Raw genomic sequence first — 24,000 nt, 5'->3', positions numbered from 1 at the left:
TTCACCATCACAGTATTATGCAGAGGGTGTGGGGAGGCGGAGGAGGAGGAAGAGGAGGGGAAGGGAGGAGGAGGGGAAAGGAAGGAGGAGAAGAAGGGAAGGTAGGAGGAGGGAAAGGGAAGGAGGAGGAAGAGGAGGGGAAGGGAAGGTGGAAGAGGAGGGGAAGGGAGGAGGAAGAGGAGGGGAAGGGAAGGAGGAAGAGGGGAAGGGAGGAGGAGGGGAAGGGAAGGAGGAGGAAGAGGAGGGGAAGGGAGGAGGAGGAAGAGGAGGGGAAGGGAAGGAGGAAGAGGGGAAGGGAGGAGGAGGGGAAGGGAAGGAGGAGGAAGAGGAGGGGAAGGGAGGAGGAGGAAGAGGGGAATGGACGAGGAGGAGAGGAAGGGAAGGAGGAGGAAGAGGAGAGGAATGGAGGAGGAAGAGGAGGGGAATGGAGGAGGAAGAGGAGGGAAAGGGAAGGAGGATGAGGAGGGAAAGGGGAGGAGGATGAGGAGGGGAAGGGAAGGAGGAGGGGAAGGGAAGGGAAGGGAAGGAGGAGGGGAAGGGGGGGGAGGAGGGGAAGGGAGGGAAGAGGAGGGGAAGGGAAGGAAGGAGGAAGGGAAGGGAGGAGGAGGGGAAGGGAAGGGAAGAGGAGGGGAAGGGAGGAGGAGGGGAAGGGAGGAGGAGGGGAAGGGAAGGAGGAGAAGCAATAGAAACATTGAGAGCGCCCAGCTCTCAGGTCATTGGGGGTAGCTGATCAGATGATAACGGTACCACAGTCGGCTGGCCGTGGCTTCTTCCCTTAATTACACACACATTATGATTACTATGCTTCCTCCACCGTCCCAGTTGTGTAGCCACTGAGCTGAATACTATTAACCTCGACTATGGTCGTAGCCTCGTCCTTTCGCCAAGGGCTTGACTCGCCCATGAGGGTGTGCCGTTACCCATTTGTCTTGTCGTCCGCCTGTGGTGGTGTGGAGTGGAGTGGAGTGGCAGAGGTGGCCCAGTGGTAACGCGTCTGCCAAGGAAGCGATAGAAATCAGAGCGTGCGGGGTTCAAATCCTACACTCGTCGGAATGTTCTAACACCACCACCACCACCCCCATCCCTCCTACTCCACCAGACCTTGAGTGGTGGTCTGGACGCTAGTCATTCGACGAAGAGACGATAAACCGAGGGCGTGTGTGTGTGTGTGTGTGTGTGTGTGTGTAGCAACGCATTTGGCGCGCGCGTAAAAGAACCCATGGCAACAACGAAAGAGTTGTCCCTTGCAAAAATTCTGTCGAAGAGTCCACTTTGATGTCAAAGCAAACACGCTCGCAGACAAAAAAAAAAAAAAAAAAAAAGGTGGGGTGGATGGGTTGGAGGGAGGGTGTGTGTGTGTGTGTGTGGATGCGCTGCGTTGTGGCAACGACGTGTTTTTTTCACGTGTTTTTGTGACAAACAAACAAACAGAAAATGTAAGTAAATGCAATGCAGTATTCCAGCGAACTGTTTTTTTTTCGGGGTATCCACTCGTTGCTGCTGTTTCGCTATAGAAGTTTCCCTTATTTTATTGATCTGTTGTGTACTTTCTTGTTTGATGTCGGCCATTCGCCTTCCACCTATCTTCCATATATATATATATATATATATATATGTACACACACACACACACACACACACACACACACACACACACACACACACACACACACAGAGTCAAAGAAGAAAGAGGAGAAGACAAGAAGCTTATAAGCTTTGCTTGTTGTACTCTGTCTCATATGTAATACAGCTGCTTTGATGATGTTTCTGTGGAATAAAATTTGTTTAGAATAAGACAAGAAGCAACGAGATTTCTCTCTCTCTCTCTCTCTCTCTCTCTCTCTCTCTCTCTCTCTCTCTCTCTCTCTCTCTCTCTCTTAACTTCCTTGAAAAAAAAAAAAAATTAAATGAAAGATCGAGAACGACTCCACTAACTAAGAGGTTGTCTGCATTTTACTTGACCACTCGTCCCCCAAGCCCCCCGCCACCTCCACTGCCTCCCTCCCTACACCCCCACCCCCTTACCCCCTATACCCCCCCGTCTCCAAAAGACGAAAAGTCAGACACCCCCTCCATCCTCACCCGCCCCACCCCTTTTCCCTTCTTTACTACAGTCATCAGCTGCTCCCCCCCCCCCCACCTCCTCCCACTCCTTCACCTTACTTTAGGGACTCACCCCTCTGACTTTCAGCCAAGCTTCCTCCCTCCCTCCCTCCCTCCACCTCCTCCTCTACCCCTGCCCCCTGTCCCCCGCCCCCACCATCCCCATCCCCACCCCCACCCTCCGCCAACTACCACCCCACGAACAAAAAAATGAAGTTGCGTTGTCTTGAAGGAGGATCTCTTCTCGCGTGCGGTGAGATTATATGGACGAGATTTCATTTTCTTCTTCCGGTCTGGAGATGGGGGAGAGGTTGCTGGGAGGCGGGGGCTGGGGATCGCTGGATCAGAGATGAGTTTCTGTTCTCTTGAGGGTTTTTTTTTTTTTTCTTCTTCTTCTTCTTTCTTTTTTTTTTCCGGAGGGATCTCTCTGTCTCTGTCTTCCTCTCTCATTCTCTGCATGTCTGTCTCTGTCTCACTCTCTCTCTGTGTGTCTGTCTCTATTTCTCTGTCTCTCTCTCTCTCTCTCTCTCTCTCTCTCTCTGTCTGTCTGTCTCTCGTAACTGTGTTATGGTTGTGATGTGCTTGTATGTCCAATGTACACCTCTTCATGGCGAACTATGACCTAAAAAAAAAAAAAAAGAATAAATGAATCGAATTCGCATTCTCTCTTTCTGTCTCTGTCTTGTCTGTCTGTCTGTCTGTCTGTCTGGCCCATCTCCTATCCCAACGCCAACCCGTTCAACTTTGATTGTTGTTGTTGTTGCTGTAGGTTTTTGTTTGTTTGTTTGTTTTTTTTGTTTTTTTTTTTCAACATTCATCCCTTCTTTCTGTTTATTCGTTTCTTTGGTTCTGTCCTTGAGTTTTTCTTTCTTTCATTCTTCCTTCTTTTTTTCTTTCTTTTTTTTTCTTCCTTTTTTTGTCGTTGTTGTTGTTGTTGCTCTTGAACTGTTACGTGCACATTGCCCCCTACCCTCCCCCCCCCCTCCAGCCCCCCCCCCCCCCCCCGCCGACCGCTTCACTCTCTCCCCCACCGCCACCCCCCCCCCCTATTCTCTCCCTCTCCCTACTGCCCTCACACACACACACACACACACACACACACCTCCCCCACCCCCAACCATCCCTCTCTATACTCCCTATTTTCAGGGATCGTGGGGGTGGGGGAGTGGGGGGATGGGGGTGTGTAAGGAGTGTTGTCCCCAATGCCTGATTTCCCTCCAGACAGAGAGATAGCGGGGGAGGAGGGAGAGGTTGAGGAGGGGTGGGGGGGGGGGGAGGGCGGGGGTTGATGGGGGGGGGGGGCATTGTTTCTGCTCTCTGATTTGATTTGCTTGCAAGAGACTGACGCCGTGCGGGCTGGAGTGGAGGAGTGTTTTGGGGGGGAGGGCGGGGGGAGGGAGGGGGGTGGGGGCTGCAGGGGTTCGGGGGGTGGGGGTAGGGGACGTACTGGCTTGGCCGGGTTCTCTCCTCGACTTGCGCCGCCCTGTCTTGAGAAAATCATATTACAACGATTCCCGGACACACAACAGCAGACAGGCAGAATCTGTAATGTACCTTGCTTGCATCTCTCTCTCTCTCTCTCTTCTCCCCCCGTCAGACAATGGAGTGGATCCCAGACGGGAAGGAAGTCCCAGACTGCTGCTGCCTGGATTTGTGTGTGTGTGTGTGTGTGTGTGTGTGTGTGGTGAGGGGCGGGGGAGGGGGGTGTGGAGGTCTGGGGGAAGAGGTGGGCGAGAGGGATGGGAAGGGGTGTGGGTGTGGGTGGAGACAAGATTTCGCCCCTCACCCTCCTCCTCCTCCTCCTCCTCCTCCCACTACGTCTCCTCCTTCTTTCGTCATCACAACGCCACTTCCACCCTCCCTAAGGGATCGTCCAGGGTGACCCTCTTTGCTCCAACCTTTTGATTTCTGTTCTTCAGGGGTTTGTTTTTATGTTTATTTTCGCGGTTTTTTTGTTTGTTTGCTTGTTTCTTTCTTTTTAGTTATTGGCTGTTTTTTGTTTGTTTGTTTGTTGTTGTTTTTTTTGGGGGGGGTTTGTATTTTTGTTGTTGTTGTTGTTTTTCCGTTTTTCAAATTTTGAACATATTTTAATCATTAGTTTTTTCTTTCCTGCTGTCTTTCCTTTAGACCAATCCCCCCACCCTTCCGACCACCCCAAAGAGCGAGATCACGAACAATCTGTTGATGTGTGTGTGTGTGTGTGTTTGTGTGTGTGTGTGTGTGTGTGTGTGTGTGTGTGCGTGCGTACACACATGCATGCGTTATCCTCAGCAACTATTATCCTGAAACAGATATGAGCGTTTTTCAGTTTATTTTGTGACACTACAATCGATCTATATATATATATATATATATATATATATATATATATATATATATATATATTATTGTTATTTACTGTTCGTGCGTTAGTCAGTGTCCCCCCCCTAATCCCCCCCACCCCCACCCCCCACTTTTTTTTTTAACTCTTGGAGCACCGACCGGAAGCTGACCAATATAAGTCCCTCCTCCAGAAGTCAGCGTGATGGGGGGACACTAGGGACGCCATGTCCGGGGAAAGCAGTCACTGCAGGAAGTGGAGGAGGAGGAGGAGGAGAGGATGGGGGAGGAGGCCGGAAGAGGGATGGCGGATGGGGGTGGGGGTGTCTGAATCATGGATCAAGATAGTGCGGCCATCGAGTGGTCCTTCCATCAAAGTCATTGCGTGATTCATCTCTGTCCTGGGAGTCGGCCGTGAGACCGCACTGTACTGGTGTGTGTGTGTGTGTGTGTGGTCCGCCAGTGCGGGCGAGGAGGGGGGGAGGGGATGAGGGGAGATAGAGGTGGGGGGTGGGGTGTCCACAGGGTGTGATGAGGGGAGGAGATGTAAGTGTGTGTGTGTGTGTGCGCGCGCGCGCGTGTGTGTGCGTGTGTGCTTTTTGGCTCTGTGTGTGGGGGGGGGGAGGGGGGCGTGTGTGTGTGTGTGTGGGGGGGGGGGGGGCGGGGCGTGTGTGTGTGTGAGGAGGGGGGTGTTGTGGGGGGGGGGGGCGAGCTCAGTTCTGTGTGTTCCATGTAATGGTGTTCCGGCGGAGGTGCGCGAATCATCATGAGATGTGTTTTTTTGGGGGGGGGGAACTGTTGGGAATGATTATGGGGAATGGAGGTGTAGGTGAAGACTGGTGGAAGGAGGTAGGCTGCAGGCGGGGGAGAGAGAGAGAGAAAGAGAAAGAGAGAGAGAGAGGGGGGGGGAGAGAGAGAGAGAACACTAGACGCAATCCTTTATTTTCGATGGTAGTAGACATCAGACAGACAGACAGAAAAGATATTTTACCAGAATGCCGGACACTTGACCGTGTCCAGGTCAGTGTTATTTCCAAGACTGAAGTGTATCAGAATTCGCTGGGAGGTCACCGTCGTGAAAGCAGTCATCATATTTCGCCCTGTCTGAACACGGTGGAGAATTATGTTGTTCATGGAAGATGGTTGTGGCATCTGGGCACAAACATTATGGTGTGTGTGTTTTTGTATGTTTGAGAGAGAGAGAGAGAGAGAGAGAGAGAGAGAGAGAGACAAACAGACAGACAGACAGACAGACAGAGAGAGAACGAACGAACGAACGAAATTTTATTTCATGAGGGTAAGGGAATAAGCATGGTTGCTTTTTTTTTTTTTTTTTTTTTTTTTGCTTTTTTTTTTACATCTGGCCCTCTGGACAAAGTTGACAAAAAAGAAAGAAAAAAAACGAAAAAAAGAAAAAAGGTGGTGGTGAGGTAGGGGTAAGAAAAAAATGCATGCACAAGAGCAAATTCTTCACACACACACACACACACACACACACACACACACACACACACACACACACACACACACACACACACACACACACACACCACACACACACACACACACACACGCACGCACGCAAGCACACACACACACACACACACGCAAAAGAAGTAAGCATGCACATCACATAATTATACACATCAATAATCATATGCTTAGTACATGTACAAATGATACAGTAATGGAGGATAGAGAAAGCAAGAATTGAAAGAAGAAGAAGAAAGACTGGGTGGAGAAATAGAGGGACAGATAGACAGACAGATGTAGAGACAGATAGACAGATGTAGAGACAGATAGACAGGCAGATGTAGAGACAGGTAGACAGACAGATGTAGAGACAGGTAGACAGATGTAGAGAACCATTCTTCAGCAAGTGAACATACGATTGACCCTCAGAGTTCAGATGTTTTTGCCGCGAGAGAGAGTGTGTGTGTGTGTGTAAGAGAGAGAGAGAGAGAGAGAGTGTGTGTGTGTGTGTAAGAGAGAGAGGGAGAGAGAGTTGGTGAAACGGGAGAGGCGTGGAGGCAAAACGGGACACAGAATCAACCCGTGAAGAGGCTATTGAGGATGGCGCAACGATCACAGAATAGGCGACACGGGAAATGAGCGAATCGGACCTGCACCAATTGTACCTGTGAATGATATTGTCACATCTTCCACTACGTACCTTGCTAGTCAGTCGGACAAGACGAATTGAATTGAATTGACTAAATTATATTAATTTTTTTCTGATGATAATAGAATAAGCAGTACAATGCCCCCCCCCCCCCCCCCCCCCCCCCCCCCCCCCCCCCCCCCCCCCCCCCCCCCCCCCCCCCCCCCACCCCACACACCCTTTCCCCATCCAGCTCTGAGAAAGGTAAAGAAATGAAAAAAACTAAAATTAAAAGTCATTATATCAATACATACACCATGCACATTTTAATATTGTATCATGTGGATATTTGACATTTACACCACTTTACAGCAAACGAAGAATGTGGGTAGAGATAACGGAATGGAGGAGAGAGAAGGCTGACTTTACAGAAGCATGAACATTTTGAAGAAAAACAGTTAAAAAAGAAAAAGAAAAAAAAGACCATTTATATACACGATGTAGAATCAATAAAGAATTTGTGAGAGACATACAGACAGACAGACAGACAGACAGATAGAAAGATACAGACAGAGCGATGGTAAGTCTAACATAAATAAAACATGTTGATATCGTCAGTCCTGAACAATGCATGGATACCAAAATACATGTGTGTGCACACGTACACGAAAACATGAAGTAATGAAACTGTTGAAAACACACACACACACACACACACACACACACACACACATGAGCGTGCCTGCATCAGACGTGGACAACGCCCTTCCTAGATCTTCGTCAGCGAAGCCAGGCCATGATGATGATGATGATGATGACATATATATATATATATAGAGAGAGAGACAGACAGACAGACAGACAGACAGAGATGGTTGGTGAGGGGGGAGAGGGGTGGGGGTGGGGGAAGCGTCCGGCTTTTTAAACCTGCACGTGCGGCACCGGATGTTTGACACTGAGAAATCAGGAGCAGATTGTTCATAAACCGATACAGAGGGAGGGGTGGCAGTGAAAAACGGCACACCGTTTCTTCTTCCCCCACCTTTAGGCTTCGTGGCGTAAACATCACTCGTGTTGTGACACGATAATCTGCGTCGGTGTCCACGATCGGAAACATCCCCTTTGAATTTTGACCCACGGGATATCTGAAACATGTCGTATTTGAATAGAGAATTGATTGAACTCAAAGCAGCCACATCCCTATGTGATTGCGGCCAGGCTGACCAGACCCCATCCCATATTCTCCAAGACTGCCCCCTGTATGAGAAGCACACCTGAAGAGGATTGGAGTGGCAGCCACATCCCTATGTGATTGCGGCCAGGCTGACCAGACCCCATCCCAGACTGCCCCCTGTATGAGAAGATGCGTCAGCAGTCCTGGCCTGGGGGTGCTGACCTCAACACCAAGCTCTGGGGGACGGTAGCCGATCTTCACCGGACGTCCGAGTTTGTGGCATCCCTCGGACTTCGACCCTGACTGCGTAGCTGTCGAACGCAAAAGAAAAGAAAAAAGATTGAACTCAAAACCATGGTTCTGAAGTGCCGTTCTCTCATGGGGCAGAACTGGGGAAAGGGGTGGGTGGGGGGGAGGGGGCGGTGAAAGAACAGGTAGGGTGGGGGGGGGGGAGATTCAGAGATCAAGTTATCCAATTATCAAGTTATTCTTGCGCCATTCTTCCAAAGTGTTCTTAGAGTTTCGGATTTATAATCATCATGATATTGATAACAACAACAGCAACAACAATGATAATGATGATGATGATAATAATGATGATAACAATGATAATAACAGTGGTGGAAATTGACGCTCTGTGGCGTTTACAATAAAAGACAAACGCACAAGTACATACATACATACATACATACATACATACATACATACATACATACATACATACATACATACATACATACATACATACATACATACATACATATGTACATACATACATACATACATACATACATACATACATATGTACATACATACATACATACATACATACATACATACATACATACATACATACATACATACATACATACATACGTACATACATACATACATACATACATACATACATATGTACATACATACATACATACATACATACATACATACATACATACATACATACATACATACATACATACATACATACATATGTACATACATACATACATACATACATACATACATACATTCAATTGCACAGTCGTGAGCAAAACAGGAAGAACAAGGAAAGTGTAGGTGTGTATAAATGCATTCGTGTTACCTATCTTTAAAAGATAATCATGTGTTGCGTTCCTTGTGTGTGAACGTGTGCGCGCGGCGAGCGAGCGTGCGTGTGTCATGCGGTTTAGGCGTCGTTCATTTCTACTGAAAACTTCTCTTTCTTTGTTTCTTTATTTTAAGCAAAGGACGTCACATACATTGTAAATTTGGTTTTAACCTGAAGAGGTCTACTATTATTTTGCCGGACAAGAACAGGTAAAAGTGCTTTAAAAGTACTTAATTAAACACACACACACACACACACACACACACACACACACACACACACACACACACACACACACGCACACACACACACACACACACACACACACACACACATACACACACACACCAACAACAAAACATATTAACACCATAAAGCGTAAATCTCATAGGGATGCCCAGTTTTCACCCTGGCACCGTTCCGTAGTTGTCTTGACGCTGGCATGATAATGGCGAGTGATTCGGTGGAGAGAGAGAGAGAGAGAGAGAGAGAGAGAGAGGGTGGGGGGGGGGATCTCCGCTAACAAGCATTGTTCTGCCAGCACGAGGGCTGATTAAAACAGGGCGGCGGAGAGCTCAGCCTGCTATCATATGTATATATTTAGACATCAGGCTTTTGCCAGGAGGTTCTTGAGCTAGTAGCCGGCCGCCCTGCGATGCCAACAAACACGTTTTGCCCGTGACACAAAACGAGCGTTTTGGTTATCGCTCGACAGAAGGTGAGCTAGTTCACATAGAGAGAGAGAGGAGGGAGGGGGTGGGGGAGGGGGCGAAGGAACATGGAGCTCAATGTTAAGCTCAGTAGGAAGGAATGAAGGGGGGGGAAGTGGGTACCCATTTATCTGAACAGCCGGTAACTTTTTTTGGGGGGCGGGATAAGAAATATGACTGTAACCACAGAGACAGACAGACATAGTCCGACGGAGGTGAGAGGGTACCCTGTCCTTTATCTGAACCGATACTGTGGAGGTGGGGAGGGGGGATGGGGGGGGGGGGGGTTCGGAGGGTGAATGTGGACTGCTGGCAGAGTGGTCGTGACGCGTCCGCCGTCTAGAAAAGTGAGAGAATCTGGACGCACCTCGGGATTAAATCCTGCACTCTCAATACTTTACCATACGATACAGTACAATACAGTACAATACAATAAATACAGTACAATACAATACAATACAATACAATACAATACAATATCCCCAAACCCATGCACAATCGCATTGACCGGAGAGAACGATTCCCGAGAACAAGACAAAAAACTAAAGTTTATAAAAAACCTTTTGGGTGGTAGTTGAATCCTCTTTGTTTTGACACGACGTTTCGGACCATAGGCCCGTTGTCAAGTGATGAGAAGAGGACAGTGTGAATGGGAAAGCCTATGTGAGGAAAGGGTGATGACGACATCTTCTTCCCAGATTCCCGAGAAGTTACAAAGCATGGACATCCATCCCAAGGGACTGTGAATTGCCCGCTTCCGAATCCAGGGCACGCATGGTGGGTAAAGGATTTAGACTGAGTTGTTGATATTGCTTGTACTTTTAGATATTTTTTTTAATCATTCATTTGGCAAATAATGAAGGGACACTAACACACTGTCAAAACCATTAGTCCGAGACAGCTCTAGTCCACAGTCACAACCATCAGTCTTAATAGGCAGACACAACCCTCAACATTAATGGACAGTCACAACCATTAACTGCAATGCACAGACTCAACCCTCAACATTAATGGACAGTCACAACCATTAACTGCAATGCAAATACACAACCCTCAACATTAATGGACAGGCACAACCGTTAACTGCAATGCACAGACACAACCCTCAACATTAATGGACAGTCACAACCATTAACTGCAATGCACAGACACAACCCTCAACATTAATGGACAGGCACAACCATTAACTGCAATGCACAGACACAACCCTCAACATTAACGGACAGGCACAACCATTAACTGCAATGCAGGGACACAACCCTCAACATTAATCGACAGTCACAACCATTAACTGCAATGCACAGACACAACCCTCAACATTAATGGGCAGTCACAACCATTAACTGTTGTGCACAGACACAACACTCAACATTAATGGACAGTCACAACCATTAACTGCAATGCACAGACACAACGCTCAACATTAATGGACAGTCACAAACATTAACTGCAATGCATAGACACAACCCTCGACATTAATGGACAGTCACAACCATTAACTGCAATGCATAGACACAACCCTCAACATTAATGGACAGTCACAACCATTAACTGCAATGCAAATACACAACCCTCAACATTATTGGACAGCCACAACCATTAACTGCAATGCAAATACACAACCCTCAACATTAATGGACAGCCATAACCATTAACTGCAATGCACAGATACAACCCTCAACATTAATGGAGAGACACAACCATTAACTGCAATGCATAGACACAACCCTCAACATTAATGGACAGTCACAACCATTAACTGCAATGCACAGACACAACCCTCAACATTAATGGACAGTCACAACCATTAACTGCAATGCACAGACACAACCCTCAACATTAATGGACAGGCACAACCATTAACTGCAATGCACAGACACAACCCTCAACATTAATGGACAGTCACAACCATTAACTGCAATGCACAGACACAACCCTCAACATTAATGGACAGTCACAACCATTAACTGCATTGCACAGACACAACCCTCAACAGTAATCGACAGTCACAACCATTAACTGCAATGCAGGGACACAAACCTCAACATTAATCGACAGCCACAACCATTAACTGCAATGCACAGACACAACCCTTAACATTAATGGGCAGTCACAACCATTAACTGCAATGCACAGACACAACCCTCAACATTAATGGACAGTCACAACCCTTAACTGCATTGCACAGACACAACCCTCAACAGTAATCGACAGCCACAACCATTAACTGCAATGCAGGGACACAACCCTCAACATTAATGGACAGTCACAACCATTACCTGCTTTATCCAGACACAACCCTCAACATTAATGGACAGTCACAACCATTAACTGCAATGCACAGACACAACCCTCAACATTAATGGACAGTCACAACCATTAACTGCAATGCAGTGAAACAACCCTCAACATTAATGGACAGTCACAACCATTAACTGCATTGCACAGACACAACCCTCAACATTAATGGACAGGCACAACCGTTAACTGCAATGCACAGACACAACCCTCAACATTAATGGACAGGCACAACCATTAACTGCAATGCACAGACACAACCCTCAACATTAATGGACAGTCACAACCAGCTTTAACACACAGTCACAACCGTTAACTTTGACACAAAATCACAACCATTAAATTTGACACACAGTCACAACCATTAACTTTGACACACAATCACAACCATTGATTAACAGGAGGAGGAGGTTGTGGGGGCAGGAGGGGGAGGGTTGTGGGGGCAGGAGGGGGGGTTGTGGGGGCGACAGGAATGGGGAGGGTTGTGGGGGCAGGAGGGGGGGTTGTGGAGGCGACAGGAATGGGGAGGGTTGTGGGGGCAGAAAGGGGGGTTGTGGGGGCAGGAATGGGGGGGTTGTGGGGGCAGGAGGGGGGAGTGGTGTGGGGACAGGAGGGGTGAGGATGTGGGGACAGGAGGGGGGAGGGGTGTGGGGGCAGGAGGGGGGAGGATGTGGGGGCAGGAGGGCAGGACAGGAAGGGGGAGGGCTGTGGGGGCAGGAGGGGGGAGGATGTGGGGGCAGGAGGGGGGAGGATGTGGGGGCAGGAGGGGAGGACAGGAAGGGGGAGGGGTGTGGGGCCAGGAGGGGGGAGGGGTGTGGGGGCAGGAGGGGGGAGGGTGTGGGGGCAGGAGGGGAGGACAGGAAGGGGGAGGGGTGTGGGGGGCAGGAGGGGGGAGGATGTGGGGGCAGGAGGGGAGGACAGGAGGGGGGAGGGGTGTGGGGGCAGGAGGGGAGGACAGGAAGGGGAGGGGTGTGGGGGCAGGAGGGGGAGGGGTGTGGGGGCAGGAGGGGGGAGAGGTGGGGGGGCAGGAAGTGGCAGGCAGTGTTTGTTTATCAACATGCCGACGTTAAGTTGTTTACGAGTCTGTCAGGGATGCCTGGCAGTCTGGGTGGCGGCAGGAACACTGATGCCAGAGTTTTGTTTTGTGTCAGCCGCTGCTCCGACTTTTTACTATATGCTTCTGCTTCTGGTTCTGGTTCTTCTATGTGAGTGTATGAGATCGCCAGTGTGTGTGTGTGTGTGTGTGTGTGTGTGTGTGTGTGTGTTTGTGTTTGTGCGTGTGTGCGTGGAGAGCGAGAGAGAGAGAGAGAGACCTTGTGCGGGAGAGGGAGGGAGGGAGAGAGAGACAGGCAGACAGACAGACTTTGTGCTAGAAAGAGAGAGAGGGGTGGGGTGGGTAGGAGGGAGATTGTGTGTGTGTGTGTGTGTTTGAGAGAGAGAGGGGGGTGGGGGGCTTGTGCTAGAGAGAGACACAGAGAGAGAGAGACAGAGAGAGACATATATCTGTGGAATGGCACAACGTTCAGCTTATATCACAGATTGACATAAGTGTACTTTTAGGCCAACAGCAAAGTGAGAGCTGTATGATAATTGGTTTCTCCACTGCAATGGGGATTCATTTACAGCTTAGTATTTTGTAAAGGACCATGACTCTGAAATTAGGAGGCAAGATTGCACTGGCTCTTAGTGCTGCAGCCTTGGGGATAGTTGGCCTTTGGGGGACCATCCCAACGCAGACTGCCCAAAAACCCCCTTGGCCGAGAGAGTGGGGATATAACTCGGGCGACACTCTCCACTGTAACCAAATTCTAGCCCAGATAGTCGGGACAGTAGTTGCCTCCTCTGTTGTTCAGGTGGTGAAAGTCGGACAAGACTTCATACATACATATTTCTCAGTTCTGCGTTCGTGGGCTGCAACTCCCACGTTCACTCGAATGTACACGAGTGGGCTTTTTACGTGAATGACCGTTTTTTACCCGGTATGTTGTTGTTTCCATAGCCTACCGAACGCTGACATGGATTACGGGATCTTTAACGTGCGTATTTGATCTTCTGCTTGCGTATACACACGAAGGGGGTTCAGGCACTGGCAGGTCTGCACATATGTTGATGTGGGAGATCTCCACCCTTCACCCACCAGGCGCCGTCACCATGATTCGAACCTGGGACTCTCAGATTGAAAGTCCAACGCTTTAACCACTCGGCTATTGCACCCGTCATACATACGTACATACATACATACATACATACATACATACATACATACATCCTGAAGCGCACTGACAGCAGAATCGTGTGGGGTGTAGGCCAGACGTCAGATCCAGCGTTTACAGCAGTGATCAGGATTCGAGGCTTCCGGTTTCGTTTCGGCATGGTGGAATTCCCTTCAGTTTTCCTCATTTCATCCCAAGTGCCAATGGGTGTGCCTGACTTCGGTTGGGGGAAGATTAACAAACAAACAAACAAAACAAAACAAACAAAAAAGATGGAAAGAGAAGACCGTGCCCCCCCCCCCTCCCCCCGCCTGCCTCTGTCAAGCCCAGGACCCAGTTGCATTGCTTGGTTCTAACTTTTTGACAGTTACACGTGACTGAAGTGGAGTGATGGCCTAGAGGTAACGCGTCCGCCTAGGAAGCGAGAGAGAATCTGAGCGCGCTGGTTCGAATCACGGCTCGGCCGCCGATATTTTCTCCCCCTCCACTAGACCTTGAGTGGTGGTCTGGACGCTAGTCATTCGGATGAGACGATAAACCGAGGTCCCGTGTGCAGCATGCACTTAGCGCACGTAAAAGAACCCACGGCAACAAAAAGGTTGTTCCTGGCAAAATTCTGTAGAAAAATCCACTTCGATAGGAAAAACAAATAAAACTGCACGCAGGAAAAAATACCAAAAAAATGGGTGGCGCTGTAGTATAGCGACGCGCTCTCCCTGGGGAGAGCAGCCCGAATTTCACACAGAGAAATCTGTTGTGATAAAAAGAAATACAAATACAATACAAAATGCCTACGTTGACCGAACTACGCCATTGGTCAGTTCCATACTACACACAGTCAGTAGCGGGTTACGACCATACTATGAGCAGTGCAACTGGCTCCAGGACATAGCACAGTGGATGTGAATCCACTACCCGATGTCCCAAAAAAAAAAGAACGGAACCATTAACCTTTTTCAAAGCCTTTTATCTTACATTCGGGTTCAAAGTCGACACACACACACACACTGAGGTGATGTGGAGGACAGGACTCACTGTCACAGCAAAGTGAGTGCGGAAGAGGGGGTGTGGGGGCGTGCGGGGGGTGGGGGGGGGGTGAGGGGGATCTATACTGACACTATGCTGACACCACCACAACGACAGCACGTTGATTAAGATGGGCAACGATTTTTTTTTTCTTTTTCTTTAATGCTAGATATCTGTTTCAAACAGCAGATGTGGTGTCGTAGCGTATAAGGATCATTCCCACTGAAATGTAAACAGGTAGTTATGTAAAGGTCAGTTATCAGTTCCGCCGCGAGCTTTGACACCTTGAAACCGAAATTATGATTTCAACATTTCAACTCCTGAAATTTGGACCAAAAAGCCTATACCTCCATTGGCCTGCAGTGATGTCGGCTTTCTTTTTTTTCTTTCTTTATTTTTCCAGTAACTCAGCGCTCGGCTTATTGAGCCAACACCAGTTTCAGTTTCTCAAGTAGGCGTCTCTGCGTTCAGGTAAATCCATACGCACTACACCGCATCTACTTGCCAGATGCCTGACCAGCACCACAGCACAGCACAATGCGCAGTGGAGGCCAGGAGTGCATGCATGTATATTGGTGTACCTAGCAGACTGGATTCCTTCGACAGACTTTCGCCAGTGGTACAGCACTTTTGTTGCCTTGGGTTCTTTTTTTTTTTTTTCAGTTCGTTGTGTGCATGCTCCGCACGGGACCACCTCGGTGTGTTGTTTGATGCCAGTGACTGGCTGCTCAGTTTGACATTTTCCTGTCAACATTTCGGGGGTGGGGGGGGGGGTAGAAAGGGAGAGAACGGGAATCGAACCACACACACACACACACACACACACACACACACACACCACACACACACACACACATGCACGCACGCACGCACGCAACACAACACAACACAACACAACACAGCACAACACAACACAACACAACACACACACACACACACACACACACACACCACACACACACACACACACACACACACAACACACACACACAACACACACACACACACAACACACACACACACACACACACAACACACACACACACACATACACACACACACACAACACACACACACACACACACACACACAACACACACACACACACACACACACAACACACACACACACACACACACACACACAACACACACACACACACATACACACACACACACACACAGACACACACATACACACACACAGACACACACACACACACACACAACACACACACAGACACACAGACACACACACACAACACACACACACACACACATACACACACACACACAAACACACACATGCACGCACGCAACACAACACACACACACACACACACAAACACACACACACATGCACGCACGCAACACAACACAACACACACACACACACAACACACACACACACACATGCACGCACGCACGCAACACAAACACAACACAACACACACACACACACACACACTCTCTTCTCCCATTCTCTCTCTCTCTCTCTCTCTCTCTCTCCCCCCATTCTCTCTCTCTCTCTCTCTCATTCACACACACACACATACACACACATACAACCACCCCCCTCCACCCCTCCACGCCCTACCCTCTCTTCCTCCCCCCCCCCCACATCCCCCCCCCACACACACACACACAGTGTAGACCCAGAGAGATGGCAGCCAGTGATGGAGTGAGGGAACAGAGAGAGGGGGGGGGAGGGGGGGTTGTGGGAAGAGAAGGATCGTGGTGCAACGCGGAGATGTCAGCCCCAGCCCCCAAAGCAATCTCACGGCGCTGACACCCCTCGCCAGCAGATCCCCATCGCCCGATAGATCTCCCCCTGCTCCTATATCCTGAATAGAAGGAGCTATAGCCTGGAGGAGAAGCAGAGCGGCAGACTCCCTTGCATGTCAATCACTCATCAGCTCCCCTTATCTACCTTCTCCTGCAACTCCCCCCCCCCCCACCACCCACCCCACCCCCCTCGGGCCTTGGGATCGTCAGCAAACAGGGCAAGGAAAGAGAGAGGGAGAGAGGGGAGGGAGAGGGTTTTGGGGTCGGGTGGTGGGGTCGGAAAATAGGGGTTTAAGTTAGTTTTGGGGGAATGGGGTGGGGGCGTGCGGGGGGCCGTGGGGGGGCGGGGGGGGGCGTCCAAAATCTTTCTAGGGGTCTGCTCACCAACTAACTCCACCACTCTCGATAAAAACCTGTGTGTGTTGTCTTGGTATGAATTGTTGGCTTAAAAGAGGGTGTGGTTTTTTTCTGTGGGGTAGGGGGGTGGGGATTTTTTTGTGGGGGTTGTTGTTGTTGTTGCTGATGGTGGAGGTGGTGGTGGTGGTGGCTGTGACAGTGACGTCGCTCTGACTCATTCGGCTTTTTTCTTCTTCGTCTTCTTCTTCGTTTTGTTTTTTTTGGGGGGTTTTTTGTTTGGTTTTTGTTGTTTTTTTTGTGTGTGTTTTTTTTTTTTTTTTTTTTGGTTGGTGGGGTTGTTATGAGGGAAGGAGGGAAAGACGGGAGTAAGGTCGGTAGGGGGTGGGGGTGGGGTGCGGAGGTGGGGGGGGAGGGGCCAGGGGGGAGGGGATGGTGTTGAGTAAATGTGCTGTCGGGATTTTTTTTTTTTTTTTTTTTTTTTTTTTTTCCCCAAGATTTCGTTGCCGTGACTGCCCATTGTGTTTTTCTTTCGTTGATCTGTTCGTTCGTATCGTATTTTTCTTTTCTTTTCTTTCCTTCAAGCATTTCTTTCTTTCTTCACTGAGCCCTACTAACCCCCTCCCCCCCCCCCCCCCCCCCCCCCCACCACGCTCCCTCCCCCACCCTCCCCGAACCTTCCGTTTCTTCCTGCCTTTCTTTCATTCGTTCATTTTACTAAAAGTAATGTTGTCCCTACCTTCCTTCCGTCCGGTTTTTGATGAAGGCAATAGATAGACCGGTTCTTGGTTGTTGGCTTGTTTGTGTTGTTTGTTTGTTCTTCCTCTTTCCTGTCTGTGTGAGTGTGTGTTTGTTTGTTGGGTTGTTTTTGGTGTTATTTGTTCTTCCCATTTCCTGTCTGTGTGAGTGTGTGTTTGTTTATTGGGTTGTTTTTGGTGTTATTTGTTCTTCCCATTTCCTGTCTGTGTGAGTGTGTGTTTGTTTATTGGGTTGTTTTTGGTGTTATTTGTTCTTCCTATTTCCTGTCTGTGTGAGTGTGTGTTTGTTTATTGGGTTGTTTTTGGTGTTATTTGTTCTTCCTATTTCCTGTCTGTGTGAGTGTGTGTTTGTTTATTGGGTTGTTTTTGGTGTTATTTGTTCTTCCTATTTCCTGTCTGTGTGAGTGTGTGTTTGTTTGTTTATTGGGTTGTTTTTGGTGTGGTTTTTGGTGTTTGTTTTTTTTTCTCTTCTCTTACCTGTCTGTGTGAGTGTGTGTTTGTTTGTTTATTGGGTTGTTTTTGGTGTGGGTTTTTGGTGTTTTTTTTCCTCTCTTCTCTTGCCTGTCTGTGTGAGTGTGTGTTTGTTTGTTGGGTTGTTTTTGGTGTGGTTTTTGGGTTTTTTTTCTCTTCTCTTACCTGTCTGTGTGAGTGTGTGTGTGTTTGTTTATTGGGTTGTTTTTGGTGGGGGTTTTTTTGTTGTTGTTTTTTCTCTTCTCTTACCTGTCTGTGTGAGTGTGTGTTTGTTTATTGGGTTGTTTTTGGTGTGGGGTTTTTTTTTGTTTTGTTTTTTTCTCTTCTCTTACCTGTCTGTGTGAGTGTGTGTTTGTTTATTGGGTTGTTTTTGGTGTTGTTGTTTTTTCTCTCTTTTCTTACCTTTCTGTATGAGTGTTTGTTTGTTTGTTTATTGGGTTGATTTTTGTTGGTTTTGTTTTGTTATTCTCTTTTTGCTGTTGTTGTTTTCCCTGCCTTGCATCGTCTCAAGGCCTGACTAAGCGCTACGTTGGGCTACGCTGCTGGTCAGGCATCTGCTTGGCAGATGTGGTGTAGCGTACATGGATTTGTCCGAACGCAGTGACGCCTCCTTGAGCCACTGAAACTGAAACTGAAACTGCATCGTCGTAAAGTCACGGGGTGTCATGAACTGTCGTTTTCCTCTGCCGAGGGGATAAAGAGCTGTTTCTATTATCAATGAATTAACGGAGCTCTGTATTTGACCACGTATGTGGCAGTATTGAGCTTCTGGGGTGGGGGAGTTGGGGTGGAGGATGTAACTTTATATCATCATGTAATTACCTAAACGTTGTTTTTCTTCTTTCTTTCTTTGTTTTGGATTTTGTTGTCTTTTCTTCTTCTTTTTCTTTTCTTTTTTTCGTATGCTGTTAATCGTGGCGCGAGGTGTTCATAAAAAAAAAACGGAATTGGGCAGAGAGGGCTGTGAGAAAATGTATGTCTGTGACCTCCGAGGCTAACCCTTTGTCTGCTGCCGATGACTTTTGAGTTTAGCGTCAGGATGTCACGGTCACAGGGCGAGGTATCGTCAGTAAGGCAACACGTTTGTTTCACCTGTCCCGTAAGGGGTGTTGACACAACACACACACTTTCTCTCTCTCTCTCTCTCTCTCTCTCTCTCTCTCTCTCTCTCACACACACACACACACACACCGTGACGGCACGCACACACACACACACCGTGACGCACACACGCACACACTTATGGGGAAATAAAGAATTATGTGAGCGCAGACATTTTGGCATCTGAGAATGGAAAACAGTTCCCATATTAAAATTTTCTGCTGAGGTGTCTGCTGTGAACTGTGGAGCAAACTGGAAGTGTATATATTATTCATCAGCGGTAGCACGCGCCACTGGTGGAGAACAAGACTAGTTGTTCTCCGCTGGAGATGGAAGCTTATGTGGATTTCCAGGTCTGTAAACAAATATAAATGAGTTTACAGATCTTATATATCTCTCACTCGTTATCATTCTCGCTCCCTTTTCCCCCTTTTTTTTCCATGCATTTTATTTATGTTCTGAAGGGAAAAGAGCTATTCACTTGCAGTGGAAATTTTCTCGATTTTTTGGTCAGGGCAAAAAATTAATAAAGTATCAAAACTCTTTCTCTCTCTTTTCTTTTCCCCCTTTGTGTGTGTGTGTGTGTGTGTGTGTGTGTCTCACTTTCTCTTTCTCATCCCTACCCCTTACCCCCCCCCCCCCCCTCTCTCTCTATCTCTTTCTCTCTTTCTCTCTCAACCTGTGTGTATGTCTCTCTGTCTCGCTCTATGCCGGTCTCTGTCTCCCGTCCTCCCCCCCACCCTTCACTCCACCCCCCCCCCACCCCCAACCCCCACCCCCCCCACACACACCCCCCTCTATCTCTCTATCCCTCTCTCTAAAATTTCATTCGTTCGTTCGTTCGTTCTCTTCCTCTCTCCTTCCCTTGTTTCTCCCTCCCCACCCACAGCACCCCCTCCCTCTCTCCCCCCTCCTCCTCTCCCTCTCTCTCTCTCTCCCCCCCCCCCCCCCCCGACCCCTCCCCTCCTTCCCCAGCCCCTGAACCCCCCCACTGGCAAAGGGCCAGGGTCAGGACGAGATGCCACAGTACAGCTCGCTCCCTAGACTGACTGACTGCCCAGCGTCCGCGAGATTATAACAGGATTAGGTCGTGGTGAGGGTGAGGGTAGCGCGGAAGGGGTAAGTGGGTGGGGGGTCAGACAACACCCGACTGCGGACTTCTCGAAAGAAGGAGGGTGGTGGCAGAGTGGTTAAGACGCTTATCTACCTATACAGTGTCGCTGAGGGTCTGAGTTCCAATCCTGGTCTCCGACGGAGTCGCCCTTTTTACTCCCCAAAATCAAAAAAAACTGTGCGTCCAGTCGTTGGGATGAGATGGTAAACCGAGGTCCCGTGTGCAGCACACACACAAGGTGCGCTGAAAAAAAAAAAGAAGCCATAGCAACGAGAGTGTTGTCCTAAGTAAAATTCTGCAGACGAGATCCAACCTGATAGGTGAACAGATATATATATATACACACACATATATACACATGTATAAAAAAACAAATAAAACAACCTTACCTTTTCCTTCAGCAATAAGTTCAATTGTGGCAGGTCCACTTCCTTTGCGTTAGCTGTGCTTGACTATGTGTGTATACATATGTATGTGTACATAACTACATGTATGTATATGAATGTGTATTGTGTGTGCGTGTGTTTATGTAAGTTTGTGCCTGCCTATGTGTGCGTATGTGTTAGGGTAGCTGTTAGATACACATGTATGTTAAAAAAGTATGTATGCAGTGTGTGTGTGTGTGCGTGGTGCGTGCGTGTGTGTGCGTGCGTGTGTGTGTGTGTGTGTGTGTGTGAGTTGTGTGTGTAATCACATTTTGGTGTGTGTATGTAACATAGATATAATGTTTTATGTTAACAAAAGCGTTTTTGTAAAGCACATAGAGCAGATTTCTGGATAGTGTGCTATATAAGTATCCATTATCATTATCATTATTATTAGATAGACATGCATGCACTCCAGGCCTGACGAAGCACGTTGGGTTATGCTGCTGGCCAAGCATCTGGATTTGTCCTGAACGCAGTGACGCCTCCTTGAGGTGTCGAGTGAGGGTGGGTGTGGGTGGGGGGAGGGGGGGGTAGGGGGTAGTAGAACTGTCTGGTGGGGAAGGAGGAGGGGTAGAGGAGTCGTAGTGGGCAGGGCGGAGTGGTGAGGGTGGGGGGGGGGGGGCTGGTGAGGAGGAGGAGGAGGAGGAGGGGGGGGGAACGACAAAGGCAGGGTGCTCGACCCTTGACCCCCCTGACCCTTCGGCCCTCACCTTTGTCTGTCCTTTCAATGGCTTGACCAGCAACTGACCAGCAACAACAACAAAAAAAAAACCTCTTCAGTTGCTTGTCCAGCCCCCTCTCTGAGGGGATTATCCGCTGCCATTAGTTGATTAGAAAAATGGAGGGGGGGGCTGCGTTGGCCATCGCTCTTTTCACCACCAACCTTGCCGGCCAGCAAAGAGAGAGGGAGGGGGGGGGGGGGGCGGTGTGGGGAACCAGGGAAGTGAGGGAAGGGGAGGGGTGGTGCTCCTTGTGTTTCTTCTTCTCCTCCCTCCTCCCACCCTCCTACCCACCACCCCAAGCCCACCCCCCATCCCCCTTCACCACCCTCCCACCCCCCCCCACCCCCCCAAAAAAACGGTCCGTCCTGTCGTCAGTGATTGGCTGAACAGACAAGGAAGGGGACTGGGCATGCGCGTTGATTGCTCTTGACGTTGTCATTTCCGGTGGTGGTGGTGTTTGCACTGTCTACGGCTGGCACTGATGGTCCTGCCGGCTCCTCCCCACAACTAGCGTGGCCGGCTGGGTAACTGTTAAAGAGCTGTGCTTCAGAGGCTTTCATCATCTTCTTCTTCTTCTTTTTTAAATCTTTTTTTTTTTTTTAGCGGTGATCAGAATCGGCGACCAATGTTGTCTGATCGTTGTCGCTTGATAAAACTGGTTAGTTCCAGTTAATGAACTTCTCAAATGTAGCGCACACTGACGGTCAGGCTGAGATGGGCTGACTGCCACACACTGGCGCACAGCTTGATTCCGAGGATACGATGAGTGACTGATGGATGGAAGTTTCTATTCCGTCCGTGTTGGTCTTTTCACTGAGGAGGGGGTTCGGGCGGGTGGGGGGGTGGATGGGTGGGTAGGGTGGGGGGGGAGAGAGACGGGGGCGATGCGACTTGATAATGTTAATGGTTTAGCGGTCAGTTGAGTTCAATTCTGTGAGAGAGAGAGAAAGAGAGAGAGGGGGGTAGGAAAAGAAACGTGGTGAGTGTGAGTGGAGCCTTCTCCCGTTTTCCCGCATCCACGCTCTTCGTGGCGGGACCAAGACTGGCGTATTTACTAATTAAGAAGTTGCCGTCATACATATCTGCCTGCAGTCCCCCTTCGTCAGTTCTTCTCCCTCCCCCCCCCCCCCCCTCCTCCCCCATCCCGTGCCCACCCTTCCCCCCTCCCACATGCTGAGATAAGTCTCCAACACCCCCATCAGTACTAACTAACGTCTCCCTTCTTTCTTCTGCCTCCCCCCCCCCCACCCCCCGTCCCCCCATCAGTACTAACTAACGTCTCCCTTCTTTCTTCTGTTCCCCCCCCCCCCCCCTCCTCCCCCGTACCATACCTTTAAGATGGCGGCTCCCGTACCATGTGTAAACCTCTGTGGAATCTGTGGAAGGAAGGTGGGCAGAATGGTTAAGACGCTCACCTGCCAAGACAGAGAGTCCGTGAGGGTGTGGGTTCGAATCCCACTCTCGCCCTTTCTCCCTAGTTTGACTGGAAAACCAAACTGAGCGTTTTGTAGTCGTTCGGATGAGACGATAAACGGAGGTCCCCGTGTGCAGCACGCACGGAAAAAGAACCCATGGCAACTGACGAGAATGTTGTCGTCCGGCAAAATTCCGTAGAAGAAATCGAACGGCCATATCACGTTGAAAACACCGGTTCTCGTCCGATCACCGAAGTTGAGCAACGTCGCGGGGCCCGGTTAGTACTTGGATGGGTGACCGCCTGGGAACACCGGGTGCTGTTGGCAACCTTTTTAAGCGCGTTGGGTTACGCTGCTGGTCAGGCATCTGCTTGGCAAATGTGGTGTAGCGTATATGGATTTGTCCGAACGCAGTGACGCCTTCTTGAGCTACTGAAACTGAAACTGACTCTGACAGATATATATATGCATGTTCCCAAGGCCTGACAAAGCGCGTTGGTTCATGCTTCTGGTCAGACATCTGCCAAGCAGCTGCGGTGTAGCGTATATGCATTTGTCCGAACTCAGTGACGCCTCCTTGAGAAACTGAAACTGAAACTGTGGCACTCACAGACTATAGTTACACACCTCCCCTCTTAGTGCGGCCCCTCTACGGTCAGTTTTGACCATCATTGATTTTTTAAGTCTGTCAACGGGACAGCCGGCCTAACGAGAATCACAGTAATCTATCCTTGAGAGAACAAAAGTATTTTTTGGTGTCATATACTGTACCATGTCAAACTGATGCAAACTAGGCCTATC

At 48.9% G+C, this 24,000-nt stretch overlaps 1 protein-coding gene and 1 pseudogene across 1 annotated transcript in view; both read left to right on the top strand.

Annotated features, from left to right (window-relative positions):
* Window positions 1-24,000, top strand: part of LOC143296232 (uncharacterized) — a 98,918-nt gene that overhangs the window by 44,531 nt on the left and 30,387 nt on the right. The gene's annotated exons all lie outside the window — the stretch shown is intronic.
* On the top strand, window positions 23,405-23,526 carry LOC143296764 (5S ribosomal RNA; annotated as a pseudogene).

The sequence above is a fragment of the Babylonia areolata genome, chromosome 21 (assembly GCF_041734735.1).
Source record: "Babylonia areolata isolate BAREFJ2019XMU chromosome 21, ASM4173473v1, whole genome shotgun sequence".
Taxonomy (NCBI): Eukaryota; Metazoa; Mollusca; class Gastropoda; order Neogastropoda; family Buccinidae; genus Babylonia; species Babylonia areolata.
The sequence above is the reverse complement of the archived record's forward strand: the minus strand, read 5'-3'. Positions and strand labels throughout refer to the sequence as shown.